Below are 21,832 nucleotides of genomic sequence, written 5' to 3'. Positions count from 1 at the left end.
ACTACTGGCACCCATCTAAACGCGGTTGATCGGTACTATTGGCTACCATCTAAACACGCTTGGTCGGGACTATTGGCGTCCATCTAAACACGCTTGGTCGGGACTATTGGCGTCCATCTAAACGCTCTTGGTCGGGACTTAAACGCGCTTGGTCAGGACTATTGGCGTCCGTCTAAACGCGCTTGGTCGGGACTATTGGCTACCATCTTTTAGCTTCCTGCTTCTTACAGTGTAGACACTTTGCTGCTTGCTCCTGCTTCTGCTTGCATATTTCTGCTGATAATCTTACTTTTCCTCTGAGAGAAACTATGAGCAGTGGCTCTTGGATACTTATAAATCACTGGACTATACATTTTTTGTAGACATAGTAGGCTATTGCCATATTTCAACATTTTTCTGCGTGAGCGTGGCCTACCAATAGCTCAAGCCTGTCCTAAAGTGACTGTAGCTAAAGCTAATTAGCAGCAAGATGCCTCCCTTCTCCATGGAGGACTACTACAAACTCCTTCAGAAGATTGTTATTCTGGAAACCAAAATTCAACGGTTAGAAGTAAACCTGGAAGTGAACAGATCATGTGGGAATGACACCACTTTACCATTGACCCAAAACAATGGACAGAAGCATGCCAACACACGGCTAACTAGCACCAGCAAGACTACGGACAAACAGGAGGGCTGTGGGATAGGTAACAAATCAACAAGTGATAGTCCTCCCTGGAACTCTTTTGGTGCAAAGCCTAAGAGTAAATCCTTTTCCTGGAAAGGACGACTAACGGGCAGGGCACAGCGCTCTGAGATTTGTGATATGAACGGCTGGCCTGCATTACCATCCAGGCAGAGCGCCTCTTCTACCCCTGTACTCAGTAGGACACAGCCGTGGACAGCTGCAAAAGGGAGAATTAGCAACAAAATGCCTCCCCAACAACTGAGTGTGCAACTGGATAACAGATTTGCTCCTCTGCTGCAGGACCCTGGACATGACCTGGATTGCGTCTCATCGTCACACAGCAGGGTAAGGACTGAGAGCAATTCAAAAAGTAAAAAGCTACAGGGAAAGCTAACAACTGGGCACCAAACTCTGATTGTGGGTGACTCTGCTGTAAAAGACATAAAAAGCAGTAAAAACACCAAAATTCTCTGTTTTCCCAAAGACATGGTGTCTGACTTAGCCCAAAGAATCCCGGATATCATGGCAGCACACCCAACTGTGAAGAACATTATACTGCATATAGGGTCACATGATGTTGTAAAGCAACAGTCTGAAGTGCTGAATCGTGACTTCATGATTCTGCTGAACTCAGTGAGCTCCCTAAACGTGAAGGTGTTTATCAGTGGCCCTATACCACCAGTCAGAAGAGGAGCTGAGAGATTCAGCAGACTGTTGGCACTGAACAAATGGCTTTCAACTGCATGTACCGTCCACTCTCTGCGGTTCATTGACAATTTTAACATTTTCTGGGACCGCAGACATCTTTTTAAAGCAGATGGACTTTTCCTTAACAAGCCAGGAGTAAAGCTGTTCACCTCTAGCCTACTTTACTTTCTGCACTACACATCTACTCCCTCAACCAAGATAAATCAACACAAACAGAACAAGAGGAAGACACAACAAAGTGCGGCAGTGATCCACCACAGCCCCCACCTGAGCAAAGATTTGACCATGGAGGACCTCAGAGCGGAGACGAGAAATCTCAACCCCCTTCACCCGTCCAACACTCCTCAAACCCCCGTACCAACACCGACGCCTTTGAGGATCCATCGCTCTCCCCACTCACCCTTTCCCCTGTGTCCCCCTGCCACATGTTGGGGTTCACTGACCGGATGGAGCAGCTGGTAGATGCTGGAACCAAGTTTACCCCACTACCTTCTCCCATCACTCGCCCCCAGCATCAAACTGACCCTGTTTGGACTCAACTACTGAAAGTAAAACGCCAGGCACCTCTGCCCCCTCCAGGACGGCAGCTAACTCCTTCTCCCCAGACTGATAAGTATGCTTGTGTACAGAATGAAACAAGCTTTAACTGATATGTGCTGGGCCCAGGCTGCATGCCTAGTGGCACTCATGACTCTTTCCAGGACAAGCCTGGGCCCTGTGTATTCAATTCTTCGTCAATCTATGTTGTGATAGGTAATAGAAAAAGAATGGTGACTCCGCTAAGTAAGAAAAAGAAGCACTTAACTGCCAACTTGGCAAATTTAGCATCCATTCCTCGTCAGCCACAGCCTGTCCCAAAAAACGAGGCAGATAATTATTTTAACACACTAACACTAGCCTTACTAAACGTCAGGCGGGTAAATCATTTTTAATCAATGATTTTATTATTAAACACAATCTTGATTTTATGTTTTTAACTGAAACCTGGTTAGACCATAACAACAGTGATGCTGTTCTCATTGAGTCAGCTCCCCCTAACTTCAGTTTTATGAGTGAGAATAGAGTGAATAAGAAAGGAGGTGGAGTCGCCATTTTGTTTAACGACTCGTTCCAATGTACTCAAATAGCTTATGGAAACTTTGCTTCTTTTGAATATGTGGCTCTTCAGTTAAGGTCCCCCTCTCGACCTTTATTTCTAATTATCTACAGGCCACCTAAATACTGTGCATCCTTCTTTGATGACTTTAGTGAACTGCTGTCTTTAATCTGTATTAACTTTGACTGTGTAGTTATTGCTGGTGATTTCAACATTCATGTTGACAACCCCCAGGATAGAGGGACCAAAGAACTGTGTTGTATTTTTGAGAACTATGGACTGACTCAGCATGTGACGGAGCCCACACACAACAAGGGGCACACTCTGGACTTGATTATCTCGAAGGGTCTGAACATCTCCAAGGTTGTGGTGACTGATGCTGCTCTCTCTGATCATTCCTGTGTTTTCTTTAACGGCACTATCTCTGTGCACAAAAGTGTCCAAACAAAGTTAATAAGAAAACGGTATATCACTGACAACACCAGTGAAACATTCATTCAGCTTTTCTCGTCCACACCCGCCCTCTCAGGGGTCTCAGTCACTGAGCTTGTAGACAATTTCAATTGTAAAATTACAAATGTTATTGATGCCATTGCTCCCATTAAGGTAAAAACTGTCTCTGATAAGAAAAGATCTCCATGGAGAAATGCCATACTGGTAAGAACAGAAAAAAGAGAGTGTCGAAAAGCAGAACGCAGGTGGCGAAAAACTAATCTCCAGGTCCACTACAACACCTATAAAGAGAGACTTCACACTTATAATTTGGAACTGAGGAATGCAAGGCGGTCCTTCTTCTCGGACATTATTGCCAAAAACAATAATAATTCACGTGCTTTGTTTGCTACTGTTGATAGGTTAACAAACCCTCCAGTACCAGGAGCATCTGAACTTTTATCCACCAAGGCCTGCAATGATTTTACCTCCTTCTTCAATGACAAAATTCAGAAAATTAGTCAGTGCTTCCATATCGAGTACAGGGTATGTGTTGTCACAGTGTCCAGGCAAAACAGATTCCAATATGACCCAATTTCATATGATTAACCGTAAAAACCTGGAGGACATTATACAACATCTGAAAACCTCCTCCTGCTGCCTTGATATTCTACCAACGGGCCTTTTCAAAAATGCTGCAAATTGTTTGGCTCCAGATCTTCTACAGATTGTAAACACGTCTCTTCTCTCAGGTATCTTCCCACAGGCCCTGAAAACTGCAGTCATTAAGCCACTCTTAAAAAAGAACAATCTAGACACGTCACTAATGAGCAACTATAGGCCGATATCAAACCTTCCATTTTTAAGTAAAATCATTGAAAAAACGGTTTCTCAACAACTGAACCTTTTCTTGTCACTAAACAACAGTTTTGATGCCTTCCAGTCGGGTTTTCGACCACAGCACAGCACTGAGACAGCTCTTGTTAAAGTCTTTAATGACATCCACTTAAACACAGATAGTGGCAGAATTTCAGTCTTAGTATTACTTGATCTCAGTGCTGCATTTGATACGGTCGACCATGACATATTACTAGACCGATTGGAAAACTGGGTTGGCATTTCTGGCTCAGTACTAAAGTGGTTTGAGTCTTATTTAAAGAATAGGGACTACTTTGTGTCTATAGGGAATTATACATCTGAGCATACAAATATGACGTGCGGAGTTCCCCAAGGCTCCGTTCTGGGGCCTCTCCTGTTTAACATCTACATGCTTCCACTGGCTCAAATTATGGAAAACAACAAAATAAGTTACCATAGTTATAGTTATGACAAATAAAAATACACATTTGAGCCTGTGAGGGACAGGCCTGTAGTGTCTGACTACCACCACATGGAGGACGATCTGTTTCAGGCTCCACCTTCGGATCGTTTGGGGGGAAGTGACTGGTGTGTGTGTGTGTGGGCGCTGCCGGACACTGCAACTGAATCCATCTGTTGCAGAGAGGTCAACCTGGACCAGTTACCTGTCATGTACTCTCATTTATTGTATCCAAGCACATTATGCATTTTAGGGAATAGAGACTGCTTATATATCGTGTACATTTAGAGAAAATAGAAAAGGTCCTGTGCGTTTTAGAAAATCGAGGCAGATAAATGGAAAATGTGATTGGACAAATTCATCCAATGGGATCGCTTGTTAAGTTAGCTGCACGCAAAATGTTAAAACCAAAATAAATAAAGTTAAAAAAGTTAGCTGCACGTAGGAGAGTCACCCCAGGTTGACGGATGCACGGAGGATTCACGAGTTTTGCCGTTTACTTTAGGCTAGTGCAGAGTTGGCAGATTTTTTCCTTGTGGTCGTTGATGGATATTACACAAATGGATACTCAGATACCTCTTATTATGGAACTAGCAGCTTTTTCTGCGAGTTGAACTCCCTCTGCATCAACAATGTGCCCTGAGACATCAGCTAGCTTCAGGGTGAGTAGAAAGGGACATTGGATTCTGTTTACAGACCCGCTGTGGTTTAGTTAGCAGCTAGAAACACATTATTATTGATCTGTGATATCATCGGAGTCATGGTTTATTTATACAGTCTATGGTCGGAGCGCTAGCTTGTGGAGTTTGACATAAGTGCTTGGATCGTTTGGTATCTAGCTTGGTTTTGTGACTCAATTTCAATGAATGCCCAGTGTGTCAGTCTCAGTTTTGTTGAATGTTATAAAGCCTACACGTCAGGCTGTATTTGTGCGTGTAAGTGAAAATGTACGTGTTTTGTGTATGTCACAACAACGTCACATCCAGCCCTTTGCCTAGTAGACTTGCTAGCATGCTGGATAACAGCTAAACATACCTCTCTGTCCTCTGCCTGATGTGAGCGTCTCAGCGCCCTGTCTCTGCGGCAGATAGCATCGGTGTTAGTGTCTTGCCGTTGGTCTATCAGTCTGCCCTGTACTGTAGCCTGAAAAATCGATCATTGACAGAATGGCCTCAGGTTTCAGTCTGTTGGACTTAACCCTCACCAGTGACCCTGTTGAATCAAAATTACAGCTCTCTAAATAGTCTGTTGCTAAAAAATGCTCGTTACAGAGTCGAAATCTAGGGGCTGTCGGAGGGCTAGCCAGTTTGAAGGCAGCTAGCCATGAGTTGAGGACTGGTTTCCTTGTCAAAGGTAGCCTGTGGAAATGTATCGTAACCCCAGCTGCCTTAGCCCTCTACAGTTCATTACTGCAGCCAGGGGCAATGCAGTATGACCCCCCCCAGACCTGTTGGTTTCCGTTTCCTCAGCCATGTCCGTTAGCCTCAGACTGTTTACATCCCATGGCTGCTTACCGTGCCAGTGACGTAGCCGATTGTGGAATTCCAACATGGCGGCGCCCGTGTAACAACAACAACACTTTCAATGTACCATTTTATCCCTTTTAACAAATTCCGCCATTTTAATCATTGTACCAATGAGAAGAAATAAAATACATCTGTTATATCACCTTTACTCAAATTCCAGTTCAGTTCATCTTTAAGGAAAAGGTCGTGGTTGGGCTTACGTTTCCGTGACACGCTGGAATAACGGGACAGTTAAAGACACACGCGGGATCCGAGCTCCGGTCTCCTGGGTGAAAGTCCTGTGTCTGACCCATCCACCCCCCCGACCAACCTCCCTACACGGTAATTCCCCCTTTCATCCTACTCTCTAAACCCCGTGTAGCTGCTGCTCTCCCCGGTACGTTCTACAAACACGCTGAAAGGGGATTTGTTCGTTGCTTCAGACGCTGACCAAACGTCCGTTTCTGGATTACAGGAGGTGAAGCAGCTTTCTCAAGCAATCTCCAAACTATCACAGCCTGCAACTCTACTGCAGAGCAGCACAAGTCTGAGGCAATCTTTGGCAAAGAATCATTCAATTCAATGTTATTGATAGTGTCAGATTGTAACAGAAGTTATCACACACACAGATACACACACACACACACACACACACACACACACACACACACAGATACACACAGCCTTGCTTGAGAATCTATTTACACAGTGTGAATATGTAAATATGTTTCTGTTTGTGTAGTATGTGTACTATGTGTCTGTATGTGTAGTAGGTTTCTGTATGTGTAGTATGTGTAGTATGTGTACTATGTTTCTGTATGTGTAGCATGTTTGGACCAACAGGCAGAGGAACAGCAGGCCTTTGTGTTGGAGCGTTTTGGCTGCGGGCCGTTTGAATGAAGCCAGTTATCAGCATGACTGGTGCTGGTGGCAGCAAACAACAGCAGCAGTCACAGGATCACTCATCTGACATCAGACTGGTTTCACAGTTACCCCACCAGCTCTACTGATGGGACACTACCCCACCCAGCTCTACTGATGGGACACTACACCACCAGCTCTACTGATGGGACACTACACCACCAGCTCTACTGATGGGACACTACACCACCAGCTCTACTAATGGGACACTACACCACCAGCTCTACTAATGGGACACTACCCCACCAGCTCTACTGATGGGACACTACCCCACCCAGCTCTACTGATGGGACACTACACCACCAGCTCTACTGATGGGACACTACACCACCAGCTCTACTGATGGGACACTACCCCACCAGCTCTACTAATGGGACACTACACCACCAGCTCTACTAATGGGACACTACACCACCAGCTCTACTGATGGGACACTACCCCACCCAGCTCTACTGATGGGACACTACCCCACCCAGCTCTACTGATGGGACACTACACCACCAGCTCTACTGATGGGACACTACACCACCAGCTCTACTGATGGGACACTACCCCACCCAGCTCTACTGATGGGACACTACACCACCAGCTCTACTGATGGGACACTACACCACCCAGCTCTACTGATGGGACACTACACCACCAGCTCTACTGATGGGACACTACACCACCAGCTCTACTGATGGGACACTACACCACCAGCTCTACTGATGGGACACTACACCACCAGCTCTACTGATGGGACACTACACCACCAGCTCTACTAATGGGACACTACACCACCAGCTCTACTAATGGGACACTACACCACCAGCTCTACTGATGGGACACTACACCACCAGCTCTACTAATGGGACACTACACCACCAGCTCTACTGATGGGACACTACACCACCAGCTCTACTGATGGGACACTACACCACCAGCTCTACTGATGGGACACTACACCACCAGCTCTACTGATGGGACACTACCCCACCCAGCTCTACTGATGGGACACTACACCACCAGCTCTACTGATGGGACACTACACCACCAGCTCTACTGATGGGACACTACACCACCAGCTCTACTGATGGGACACTACACCACCCAGCTCTACTGATGGGACACTACACCACCCAGCTCTACTGATGGGACACTACCCCACCCAGCTCTACTGATGGGACACTACCCCACCCAGCTCTACTGATGGGACACTACACCACCAGCTCTACTGATGGGACACTACACCACCAGCTCTACTGATGGGACACTACCCCACCAAGCTCTACTGATGGGACACTACACCACCAGCTCTACTGATGGGACACTACACCACCAGCTCTACTGATGGGACACTACCCCACCCAGCTCTACTGATGGGACACTACACCACCAGCTCTACTGATGGGACACTACACCACGAAGATTAGTCAGTCCCTCCAGAAAAACGTGATTATGTGATCTCATAATTCAATGCATAATCAGCCAAAATGTGCATATTTATGCAGAGGCCGCAATCTTAGCAGAAAGATGAAAAATGTTGCGTTTACTTCACACAAGAGCAGCCATTTTCCCCTGTTGCCATGGGAACGTTATGAAGTGACGTAATTACGCGACGTGAACATCATCGAAAAGCTGCAAACCCCGCGATGAAGCCATGATGAAACAGCAGTTTTAAAAAGTTCTCGCAATTTCATCGCATAAAACTGCATAAATATCCCGCATATTCCATCACATTTTTTAAGAAAACGTGCCGCATAATCAAGGATTTTAGCCCAAAACAATCACAAAAAAACTCAAAATATTTCTGGAAGGACTGAGCAGTCAGAGTCCCCGTTAGGGTGGCAGACCTTACACACTCTCCCAATGTTAATCATTACAATAATACAACATAATAAGAGGTACTTTGGATCAAATTAGACCCAAACTAGACATGATGTGGTCTTTATTAGACAGTAAACAGTTATACACTCTAAGAAATAAATCCCTAAAATAACAGATCTGGCAGTTTGACTCAGACTCAGCCCTGTTATTAACAAACAGAAATGATGTAAAACTACACAAGATGGTAGACAAAGCTGCTCCGTTAGGAAACTTATGGAAACGTTGAAAAACAACTTCAAAAAGGTAAAAGAAAATCGTTGATACAAATTTCAAAAATGTTGAAAGAAGCTCAAGAAAGTGGTCTAATTCACAGGTGTCCAACTGGAGGCCTGTGGGCTGAATCCGGGCCCTCTCAGACCTTAATCCGGATCTCGTATCAGGTCAGTTTAGGTTCACAATAAGTTTGGGCCCGCCTAGTTGTTCCCCAAAGACAGAAGAAAGGTTTTCAGACTGTGATAATGTGACACTCAGAGCAGAATCTGTCAGATTTGGCGACTTTGAGACTCCTAAATTCCTCCAGAAGCAGAGAGTTTAATATTCAAGCTGCTTTTTAAAATGTTATCTGTTTTTGCCTGATTTGCTAAACTCTACGATGGATAAGGAAGTTTTTTAGGGCTTAATGTCGACCAAACTGTTGTTAATAAAGCATGTTAATAAACTCTACATGTCTGTCTCTGGATGGGATTCTCATTCTCCAGTGGGACTCTTAGTGAAGCTGGGTTTGACCCCCCCTGCTCTAATATATAATATATATACACACACACACACACACACACACACACACACACACACACACACACACATACATACACCACCGGTCAAAAGTTTGGGGTCACTTAGATGCATTACAAATTCCAGACAGAATAGCAGCTGAGATCAGTTGCATTGTTTGTTTAATCAGGACAGCAGTTTGCAGATGACATCATGTACATAATACCAAAAGGGTTCTCGACTGTTGTAGAAAGAAGTGGCTGATCTTTAATGTAATATCTACATTACCCATTATCAGCAACCATTCATCCCATGTCCCAAAGGCACATCCTGTTTACTAATCTGATATCATTTTAAAAAGCTAACTGAGAAAACATGGAGAACCCTTTTGACATTATGTAAACACATAATGTCATCTGAAAACTGCTGCCCTGGTATTCTGTCTAGAATGGAGTGAAATGGAAATTTCTAAGTGACCCCAAACTTTTGACCGGTAGTGTGTGTGTATATATATATATATATATATATATATGTATATATATATATATATATATATATATATATATATATATATACAGTATGTATCAGACATATTCCTGAAGCTGTAATGTTCTGTAAAGTGTGGCGTCAGGCTCGACTGCAGCTGATAATAAACACAATGCACTCATACAGCAGACAGAGATTACAGGACTGTCTGTAGGTGAAAATGTAACGTTAGTTTGGGAAACAGTGTATTTTAGAACTAGAAGATGCCTTTTAAAACCTGAAATACTCTGAGACTGGACTTCAGTACTAAAGCACTGAAGGTAAGTCAGAAGTCACGACGGCTAATAGGGTGCGAGGATCCTAAAAGTTGTCAATGAAGCGCCAAAAAAGTGGCAGAAAAAGCGCCATAAAAATGCCAAAAAAGGGCCAAAAAATGACCAAAAACGGACAAAAAAATTGACAAAAATGGGTAGAAAAACAGCCAAAAACGACCAAAAAGGGACAAAAAACGCTAAAAAAATGGCTCAAAAAGGGACAATAAAGGGCCAAAAAAATGACCAAAAAGGGACAAAAAATGCTTAAAAAAAACCCAATAAAGGGCCAATAAAATGGCAGATAAAGCACCAACAATTGTCAGAGAAAGCGACACAAAAGCACCCTCCTCAAAGATGTAAACATGTGTACATGCAGCCAACAAGAGGCTATTTAATTCAATTAAAAGAGACCTACAACAGGTTGTCACAAGACTCTCTCGGGAACTAAACCTCATGTATTCACATATCTGAAGTTCAGCCGGAGTCTAAAAATATGTCTGTGAAAAAGAAGCTTTTGTGGCCGAAGCTTGGTCATAAATTCCTTTACTTCGCTCCACATTGTTCCGTCTTCCTCGTACAGTGGAGGCTTTATTACCTCCTGCTGCAAACTCTGTTTACAGATTCACAAAATGCCCCCAAATCCAAGTTAAATGCTAATAGAGGGGAGTACTACGGAGAGAGCCGCGGGGCGCAGGGAGCCAACAGACACTCTTTTGTCCGGTGCAGGACAGGGACCGTGCCGGCCTCAGGGACTGTGATTCAGAGATTATTCAGACAGCGCCTGGTCTTTTAGTCTTTCAGTGCCTGAACATGACAGACACGCATAGCTCTGCTAATTCTGCAGCGCCGTCGGCAGTCACACAGAATGAATGAAGTGATAAATAATGAACAGAACAGAGACGGAGGTTAACGGTTGACCTCACAGGAATCTGATCGGGGAAGTCCACGAACTGAGCACATTCACATCTCTCTTCTTCAACTTGACTACCTTCTACATACGCAAGATTGATCCTTAAACTACCTTCTTATACTAAAACTACCTTCTTATACTAAAACTACCTTCTTATACTAAAACTACTTCACCTTCTTATACTAAAACTACTTTCTTATACTAAAACTACCTTCTTATCCTAAAAATACCTTCTTATACTAAAACTACTTCACCTTCTTTATACTAAAACTACCTTCTTATACTAAAACTACTTCACCTTCTTATACTAAAACTACCTTCTTATCCTAAAAATACCTTCTTATCCTAAAAATACCTTCTTATCCTAAAAATACCTTCTTATACTAAAATTACTTCACCTTCTTATACTAAAACTACCTTCTTATCCTAAAACTACCTTCTTATACTAAAACTACCTTCTTATCCTAAAAATACCTTCTTATACTAAAATTACTTCACCTTCTTATACTAAAACTACCTTCTTATCCTAAAAATACCTTCTTATACTAAAATTACTATACCTTCTTATACTAAAACTACCTTCTTATACTAAAATTACTTCACCTTCTTATACTAAAACTACCTTCTTATACTAAAACTACCTTCTTATACTAAAACTACCTTCTTATACTAAAACTACTATACCTTCTTATCCTAAACATACCTTCTTGTACTAAAACTACCTTCTTTACACTAAAACTACCTTCTTGTACTAAAACTACCTTCTTTACACTAAAACTACCTTCTTATACTAAAACTACTTCACCTTCTTCATACAAACACAACCAGCTGATTTATTCTACCGCTAGGTTCCTAATTTCAATGCAAAATAATTGTCACCATTTTAGATTTTGATGTTCGTTACTTAACTCTGTGTGGTGTTCATATTTTAGTTCCACAGCCAATGTTCCCGTCTCTGGTGGACCACCACATTATTAGGCCTTTAAATCAATACAGACATAACAATTTATGTAAAAATACTTAACAGATGTTTACTTTAGCTCAATTACCAATCATATATACATCATGCATGGTTCATATTTGCCAAATGTGAGATCACATTTATGATCACATGATCATTTTCGTTTTTGTGAGAAAAACAAGGAAATTCAATTATTAAAAAGGTAAAAAGAATATAGAAACAAGACTTTTGATAATTATTGGGGCTTATTTCTTAGAACTTAATCAGAACAGGTGAAAGTTAGCAAAATAAAACTAGCAGTTGCAGTGCAAAATTAAATATTTAATGTGCTTTTTCAGTCACTTTTCAAATTCCTACCCCTATACACATTACTCTAGGCCATTCTTCTTTCAGGTATAATTCTAATGGGAACATTCCCTTACAAAAACATCAAGCGTATTTCTGTGATTTCTGTTATTATGTGATAATCTTTCCAATGGAAAGATGGACATACATTTTTCATACCACATTGTAATATTAGGAGGATCTTCGTCTAACCATTTATGTAGTATTGCGAGGCGTGCAGCATACAAAGCGACTCTAAGAATTTAAATTTTGCACTGCTAGTTTTATTTTACTAACTCTCTTATTTTTTATATTTATTTTAATTTAATTTTTTTAATTTTTTGTTTCTTTATGTGACTGTTTATGTTTTGTCTTGTATCACTTGTGGTTTCTTGTATTGTCTCAAATTAAAATAAAATATAAAAAAAAGAACAGGTGAAAGTGCTTGAAATGTAACAATTGTGTAACTGTGGGAATAGCAGGTGCAGAAAGACAACATAGTTTCATAGCGTTGCAACACGTTCTCACACTCATCTCGTAAAATCTGGACGCTTGGTCAGGTGCCTTTGTCATTGTTATTGACGCTAAAAGTCTCCTTTAGCGCTATAAGTAAACACGCTTGGTCGGGACTATTGCCGTCCCTTTAGCGCTGTAAGTAATCGCGCTTGGTCGGGACTATTGCCGTTCCTTTAGCGCTGTAAGTAAACGCGCTTGGTCGGGACTATTGCCGTTCCTTTAGCGCTGTAAGTAAACGCGCTTGGTCGGGACTATTGCCGTTCCTTTAGCGCTGTAAGTAAACGCGCTTGGTCGGGACTATTGCCGTCCCTTTAGCGCTATAAGTAAACGCTATGAGCACCTACAATTATTACAATTATCCTAAAACTACCTTCTTATCCTAAAACTACTTCACCTTCTTCATACAAACACAACCAGCTGATTTATTGTACAGCTAGGTTCCTAATTTCAATGCAAAATAATTGTCACCATTTTAGATTTTGATGTTCATTACTTAAGCAATTTAACACAAGAGGGATTGATTTAGCGGCTTGGATCGAGGCGCTTAATAACTAGCACACATGTAAACACCAAACTGCTTTAGCTCTATCCTGTGATAACTAAGATATCTTATGTTAATAAAAATACTGTTTCCATCGACAGATATATCTCCTGTACGTCTGAATTTCACATTCAGCAGCAATTTTCTGGATAGTGCCATCAGTGGCACAGCTGACCCAAAACATTTAGTTAATTTAGTCGTTTATCTGATGAATGAATGTGTATACTAGTTGGAGAGCTGTTGTGTGTTCCACTGTGGCTCCTGAATTACATGAATACAAATGTTTTGAAACAGTTTTTTAATTTGAGTCCGTAATGTTGACACAGAAATGGCGGAGTGATATTATAAGTGATGCGCCAAGTGTGCCCAGAGGTCTCTGGGTGTGCTGTCATGCTGATTGGAGCACGTTCTAAATGTCAACCTGACCAATCAGGTTGTCTGGTTGGATCTACTTGTTTTATAATTTACTTTACATCTCATTTAAGTACAGAGTGTGGATTGGTAGCTGGAGAGATGCCAGTTCACCTCCTGGGCACTGCCAGGTGCTCTTGAGCAAGGCACCGTACCCCCCCAACCGCTCAGGGCGCTGGTCCAGCACTGGCAGCCCCCCCACTCTGACATCTCTCCATATGTGCATGAATAGGTCCTGAGCATGTGTGTGTGTGTGTGTATTTCAGGCCTGTGTGTAGTGATTTCTAACAGAGTGTAAATTGTAATTTCCCCACTGGGGATCAATAAACAGTATAAATTATAAATTATTTTATAATTATTTAGCTGACGCTGTTATACAAAGAGACTTCCAATGAGTGCATTCATCCATGAAGTTACCAACTCACATATCAAAGACATAAATAACCTGTTTCTACGGTAGCGGGGCACTTACTGTCATGACTCACTTCCTGTTGTCGTGTGATGTCATCAGCAGACCCAGACAGAATCGCTATTTGGACGTTTTTGAAACGTTTGTTCTGCATTTTGGTCATTTTCTTTACACAGTTTTCAGCGGTGATGCAGAATGAAAATCTTCAGAATTTTTGCAGAGTGTTTTTTGATTTCTCGCGGGGATGTGTTAGCATTCAGATTTTAATTTTAATTGGTTTATAGTCTGCGTGTGTAGTTTCCGTGTGGCGCTGATCATCATCAGGTAGAAACAAAGAAGACAAAGAAACAAACAAAGTGACGGCAGGAAACCGACTCATGTGAACAACTTTAATTAAGTCTTTGATTTAATTAAGTAAAAACAAAAAGGGGAATTCTGCTTTAATGCAAACTAATGAATGTGTTGATGCTTTGTCTTGTTTCCACGTGCTGTAAACATTCGGTCATGTTGCAGCTTTATATATATATATATATATATGCCGGCCGAGACTTTCTGCTGACTATCTGTTAGTGTTGACACGTTTCTATCAGTTTCTTTCATAGGCATCATTTACAACCCCCCCAATAATCATTCTTGCAGCTTTTTTCAGAGCATTAGTCGCCTTTTTATGAATTTTTTGGGGCAAGCTTCTTTTGGACAATTTTTCTCCCAGAGGGAGGTGTGTGTGAGGAGACGGGCAGCAGAGTTTGGGATGTATTGGAGTTTATTTAAGGCTTTAGCAGGTGAACCATAGAGGATGCTGTTGCAGTAGTCAATTCTGGAAGTGATGAAGGTGTGAATCAAAGTTTCGGCAGCAGAGAAGGTGAGTGATGGGCGGAGACGGGCAATGTTTTTGAGGTGAAAGAAGGCAGTTCTGGTTATTTGGTTGATGTGGTTTTCAAAAGCAAGGTTTCTGTCAAAGATGACTCCCAGGTTACAGATGTGTGGGGATGGAGACGGGGTGGAGTTGTTGACAGTGAGACCGAAGTTATGGATGTTCTTTGTGAGGGATTTCGGGCCGATGAGCATCAAGTCAGATTTATTGCAGTTGAGTTGGAGGAAGTTGGTTTGCATGCAGGTTTGAACATCGGTGAGGCAGTTGGTCAGGGTGGAGGATGTAGCTGTGGTGATGGATTTGGTAGAGATGTAGATCTGGATATCGTCGGCGTAGCAGTGGAAGTGAAGACCATGTTTGCGTAGATATTTCCGAGTGGCAGGATGTAAAGGATGAAAAGGAGAGGACCAAGCACCGAACCTTGGGGGACGCCTTGTGACAGAGGAGCAACGGAGGAGGTGTAGTGGTTGATGTGTATGAAGTGGTGTCTGTTGGTGAGATAGGAACGGAGCCAGGAGAGTGCCGTGCCACTGATGTTGCAGTAGGTTTACAGTGGTTGATGGTGTCGATGGCTGCAGTGAGGTCGAGCATGATACGAATGGTGAGGTGGCCAGAGTCAGAGGAGAGGAGGAGGTAGAGTTTAGATTCTCTGCTCGAGCCCGAGCCCTGAACTTGACCCGGCCCGACTCACGATATTTACCGCCGCTATCCTCAGGCCAGGCCGGGCCCTTGATCAAGCATTTGTGTTTTTTTAATCATTACTTTATTAGCCTAATTGGGTGGGGATAAAGCTATGTCTCTCCAGCTTCTCCCGTAGATCTGGGTGGATGTCCTGACCTGACCTGAGTGTGAGGTAAACTGGGCTACATCGTGTCTCCCCCATCTGTACCACTGTCTTAGATAATAGCGCAACCAGGCCAGATAGTTTCAGATATCTCACCAGTCCTTTAGCAGCAGATATGGTCTCTCCTATATCAACCAGGCCAGATAAAACTGCTAAAACACATTAATATTAGGGCTGTCAAAATAAAAAAATAAGGCAGATTAATTCATTCCATAGTGAGCTTTGACCCGGAGCCGTTCTAGCCACCATGGGACTGTAAAATGAAGGAGGGAGACGAGAATGTGCTGCCTGGATCATTAACTGGAACATTCGTCCTTGTTGCATTACCGGTATTTATTAGAATAATTCTAAACAGATTTCTGTAGTTCAAACAACTCTGAATTGTAGTCGAGAACGTCAGTTATTAAAGTGCCCATATTAGGAAAAAAACACTTTTTCTGGATTTGGGGTGTTATTTCGTGTCTCTGGTGCTTCCACATGCATACACATCATCCATGCTGTTCTGAGTGAGATCCGGTTTCTGAATGTGTCCTGCCTTCAGTCTCTGGGTGAGCTGGTCAGAATCTGCACGGCTTTCTACGTCACTAGCTGAGACGAGGGGGCTAACCGTTAGCATGCTAGCTCATTCTGAATGGCAAAACACTGCTACAACACACACTAGTTCACCATAATCTACAATAGAACTACTTCCATGTCTCTGTTCTGCAGGTATTCACACAAAGTTGGAAGTGCACCCTCGTTTAGAAGAAGTCTCCCAGCTAATCCTGCCTTGTACTGCTGAAGTTGGAGAAACAGCTAGCTAGCTCATGTAGTCCTTACCTAGCTACTGATCATGTGATCTTACCTAGCTACTGAGCATGTGATCTTACCTAGCTACTGAGCATGTGATCTTACCTAGCTACTGAGCATGTGGTCTTACCTAGCTACCGAGCGTGTGGTCTTACCTAGCTACCGAGCGTGTGGTCTTACCTAGCTACCGAGCTTGTAGTCCTTACCTAGCTACCGAGCGTGTGGTCTTACCTAGCTACCGAGCGTGTGGTCTTACCTAGCTACCGAGCGTGTGGTCTTACCTAGCTACCGAGCGTGTAGTCCTTACCTAGCTACCGAGCGTGTGGTCTTACCTAGCTACCGAGCGTGTGATCTTACCTAGCTACTGAGCATGTGATCTTACCTAGCTACCGATCATGTGATCTTACCTAGCTACCGATCATGTGATCTTACCTAGCTACTGATCATGTGATCTTACCTAGCTACTGATCATGTGATCTTACCTAGCTACTGAGCATGTGATCTTACCTAGCTACTGAGCATGTGATCTTACCTAGCTACTGATCATGTGATCTTACCTAGCTACCGAGCACGTGGTCTTACCTAGCTACCGATCATGTGATCTTACCTAGCTACCGAGCGTGTGATCTTACCTAGCTACTGATCATGTGATCTTACCTAGCTACTGATCATGTGATCTTACCTAGCTACTGATCATGTGATCTTACCTAGCTACTGAGCATGTGATCTTACCTAGCTACTGATCATGTGATCTTACCTAGCTACTGAGCATGTGATCTTACCTAGCTACTGAGCATGTGATCTTACCTAGCTACTGAGCATGTGATCTTACCTAGCTACTGAGCATGTGCGACTGCCAACAAAGATGTTCCAGCAGTGAGAGGTCTCACTCTGTAGCTAAAACAGAGACCTGAACACAGGGTGAAAAGAGGAGCTGCAGCAATGGGCAGTACAACTAAAATATGGTGTTTTTAGATAATTAAACCATGTAAACCTATTCTGGTACAACCTCAAAATACAATTATGAACCTGAAAATGAACATACTATGGCTCACGTATTAAAAAATTGTCAGTTTTAAATTGGGATCATAATTACAGTTAATGTGTTGGGCCGGGCCGGGCTCGGGTAGGGTCGGGCTTGATATTTTGGGCCCAATCTAAGCTTTAGTAGGAGGTTATTGGTGACTTTGAGGAGGGCTGTTTCAGTGCTATGTTATGTTAGGGGTATGTTAGGGTATGTTAGTGTCACGGTGTCGTGTACCTGCGTGCAGACAGAGACAGGAAGTGATGTTTAGTGCGGTGGAAACCCCCGCTACCGAGCGCCGCCGTGGAGCCGATCACATTCATTTAATAAGTTCTCGTTAGCGTTGATTTAATCACAGACACACGCTGCTGCTGCTGCCCGGCTCCAGATTTATTATAGCATTATATTTCTGAGATAATCAGGTTTACAACGAGCCGCGAGATCATAAAACAACTTGTTTACTCCGCTGGAAGAGAAGAGAGACCACCCAGACTCTGTTTCTATAATCAGATAAACTGCTGGAACTGAAGACAGTCAGCTTCACTTATTCTGCTCGCTGTGCTCTCAATCTTCAGACTGTATCGGTCTGGTTTAAACAGGAGTTAAGTTAGGCAACAACAGCTCACAGCAACAGGCGAAGAAGGTGACAAACGCATCCGAAGAAGAGACAAATGTGTCAACAAAAGCAACAGAAACACAGGAAATGTGTTAACGACGTCAGTAAAAGTGAGAACAATCTCTAAAAAACAGACAAAAAAAGCGAGAAACAAATGTTGAAGCTTTTTAAAATGTTTTTTCTGGTTTATTTGGTTTAAATCTTCTTGTTCCCACATTTTGGGCTTTTAAACACAAGTTAAAACTTGTGATAAACCTGAATAATGTTAATATATATTTATAAACTTAGCACAAAAAGTAAGGAAATGTGTGTTTGGTCGATTATTTCTCTGTGGTAACAATGCTTTTTGGTAATACATCTTATACCGTTGGAAAGCCTGTTTAGTTCCCCTTCAGATGCTGCCCCATTTGTAAGGAACATGCATTTGTGGGATAAGCAGCAGCGCTGAGTATGGGGGTTGCGCCCATGAAAAATTTGCTGTGGGATGGCATTCTTCAACCAGCATTTGTTGCAAGTCAGCCGACGTGGTTGTGTTGGTCACTCTGGCACCAACAGCACGCCCAAGCTGATCCCACAAGTGTTCAGTGGGGTTGAGGTCAGGACTGCTGGCAGGCCGTCCCATCCTCTCCACTCCCACATTCTGGAGGAAGTCTCTGATAAACCCCACCCTGTGGGGGCGAGCGTTGTCATCTTAGAGGATAAAGTTCGGTCCCAGACTGTGGAGATATGGGATGGCCACTGGCTGCAGAATCTGATCTCTATATCTCTCTGCATTGAGATTGCCTCCAGTGATGACAAGCCTCGTTTTTCCAGTGAGGGAGATGCCGCCCCACACCATCACACTGCCTCCACCTAAAGGTGTTACTCTATCGGTGCAGCAATCAGCATAGCGTTCTCCGCGTCTTCTCCACACTTTGACCCTACGACCCTACGCCTGAATCTGGACTCATCACTGAACATAACGTTCCTCCACATGTTCAGGTTCCAGTGCACGTGTTGCCGACATCAGCGCTAACGGGCCTGACGGTGAAGGGCATTGGCAGAGAAGATTTGGCAAATTTTTCATGGGCGCAACCCACATACTCGTCCCACAAATGCATGTTCCTTACAGACGGGGCAGCATTTGAAAGGGAACTAAACAGGCTTTCCAACGGTATAAGATGTATTACCAAAAAGCATTGTTACCACAGAGAAATAATCTACCAAACACACATTTCCTTACTTTTTGTACTAAGTTTATATATATATATATATATATATATATATATATATATATATATATATATATATATTCAGCAAAAAAAGAAACGTCCTCTCACTTTCAACTGCTTTTATTTTCAGCCAACTTAACATGCGTAAAACTTTGTATGAGCATAAAAAGATTCAACTAAGAACTAAACTGAACAACGTTTCACAGACATGTGACTAACAGAAATGGAAAAATGTGTACCTGAACAAAGGATGGTCAAAATCAAAAGTTACAGTCAGTATGTGGTGTGGCCACCAGCTGCATTAAGTACTGGACTCTTCGCTAGCCATGGCAGAACACTACTTTTCCTGTCTTGCAGGAAATCGAGCACAGAGCGAGCGGTATGGCTGGTTATTACCATGCTGGAGGGTGATGGTATGGCTGGTTATTACCATGCTGGAGGGTGATGGTATGGCTGGTTATTACCATGCTGGAGGGTGATGGTATGGCTGGTTATTATGATGCTGGAGGGTGATGGTATGGCTGGTTATTATGATGCTGGAGGGTGATGGTATGGCTGGTTATTATGCTGGAGGGTGATGGTTTGGCTGGTTATTATCATGCTGGAGGGTGATGGTATGGCTGGTTATTATCATGCTGGAGGGTGATGGTATGGCTGGTTATTACCATGCTGGAGGGTGATGGTATGGCTGGTTATTACCATGCTGGAGGGTGATGGTATGGCTGGTTATTACCATGCTGGAGGGTGATGGTATGGCTGGTTATCATCATGCTGGAGGGTGATGGTATGGCTGGTTATTATCATGCTGGAGGGTGATGGTATGGCTGGTTATTACCATGCTGGAGGGTGATGGTATGGCTGGTTATTACCATGCTGGAGGGTGATGGTATGGCTGGTTATTACCATGCTGGAGGTTGATGGTATGGCTGGTTATTACCATGCTGGAGGGTGATGGTATGGCTGGTTATTACCATGCTGGAGGGTGATGGTATGGCTGGTTATTACCATGCTGGAGGGTGATGGCATGGCTGGTTATTACCATGCTGGAGGGTGATGTCAGGACAGGCCTGCAGGAAGGGGACCACATGAGGGAGGAAGAGGTCTTCCCTGTAACGTTCTGCAACTTTTGATTTTGACCATCCTTTGTTCAGGGACACATTTTTCCATTTCTGTTAGTCACATGTCTGTGAAACGTTGTTCAGTTTGGTTCTGAGTAGTTGAATCTTTTTATGTTCATACAAAGTTTTACGCATGTTAAGTTGGAGGAAAATAAAAGCAGTTGAAAGTGAGAGGACGTTTATTTTTTTGCTGAGTATATATAGATATATTAATATGTTTTAGCAGTTTTATCTCAACGTTGTTTTGGTGCAGGAATCTTCCCGTTGGTGGTTTTCTTCAGGTTCACACCCACATGTAAACCAGACTGTTTAAACATTTTAAATTCTCTCCGTTTAAACATTTAAACACAGAGACATTGGCTGGCTGAATGAAGCTCCTTCAGCTGTTAAAACGGCGCTGTTATGAGCTCTTTGATTGGTTGTTGGGTTTCCCATGTTAGTCTCTGGTTACTTTCTCCAGATAATGGGACGTTTTTCAACAATAACAAGATGTAGTTTGACATCATGTTGGACCGTTACTATCTCCATATCTGTGTCTGAACCGTTGGGAAAGCTAGAGCAGATAATTCATTAACAACACTGAGAAATCTCCAACTATTCAACCATCAGATGTGAAGAGAGGGTCTCAGTTTGTTCAGCGTAGCGGCTGCCAAACACGACGCAGCTCTGCTGCTGCACCTGAGACTTAGAGAGAGCCTGGGTCTGGCCAGGTTTCTCCCTAAAAGGAGTTTTTCCTCGCCATTGTCACACTAAATGCTTACTGTACGTCCACACCGCCGCCGACTTGATCTTCTAAAGTTACAGGAAGTCATTCATTTTCAATGGAAGCTGCTTCTCTCAGCTGCAAGGAGCGGAAAATCTGTCGGCGTCACGTTTTGGGTGTTTTGAGCGACCAGAGCGTCAATCAGAAAGTTGAAAGTAGGTCAACTTTATGGTAATGAGCTATGACGCCGTTCAGCGGCAACCAATCAGAATATAGACGTCCTTCACGCTGGCTGATCCCAGAGAAACATACGATGTAAACTTTGGTTCCTACCAAAACATTAGTTCAGAGAAAAAGGAGGAGAAGCTCATCATGGCCGTTGCTGGGTTCCCTATCATTTATGATATTTGCGTATAGGGACCAGTTAACGTTACCTGCCGGTCACATGGTCTCTAAACAGTCCGCTCACGGTGAAGTCCTGCACGGATCAACAGCTGGCGGCTGCTCGCTCTGCCTGCACGCTGCTGCGGTTCAGCGGCTAACGAGCGAGCTAA

General features: G+C 43.1%; 1 long non-coding RNA gene across 1 annotated transcript; it reads right to left on the bottom strand.

Annotated features, from left to right (window-relative positions):
* Nucleotides 1-228: 228 nt before the first annotated feature.
* LOC116067642 lies at nucleotides 229-16,437 on the bottom strand. Its single transcript, XR_004109278.2, has 3 exons — nucleotides 16,305-16,437; nucleotides 8,421-8,427; nucleotides 229-243 (listed from the first exon to the last, which is right to left on the bottom strand). It is a non-coding gene; the product is annotated as an uncharacterized LOC116067642 (long non-coding RNA).
* Between the last annotated feature and the right edge of the window lie 5,395 nt (nucleotides 16,438-21,832).

Source organism: Sander lucioperca, chromosome 8 (genome assembly GCF_008315115.2).
Source record: "Sander lucioperca isolate FBNREF2018 chromosome 8, SLUC_FBN_1.2, whole genome shotgun sequence".
NCBI classification, from domain to species: Eukaryota; Metazoa; Chordata; class Actinopteri; order Perciformes; family Percidae; genus Sander; species Sander lucioperca.
This window is presented reverse-complemented; position numbering and strand designations above follow the sequence as displayed.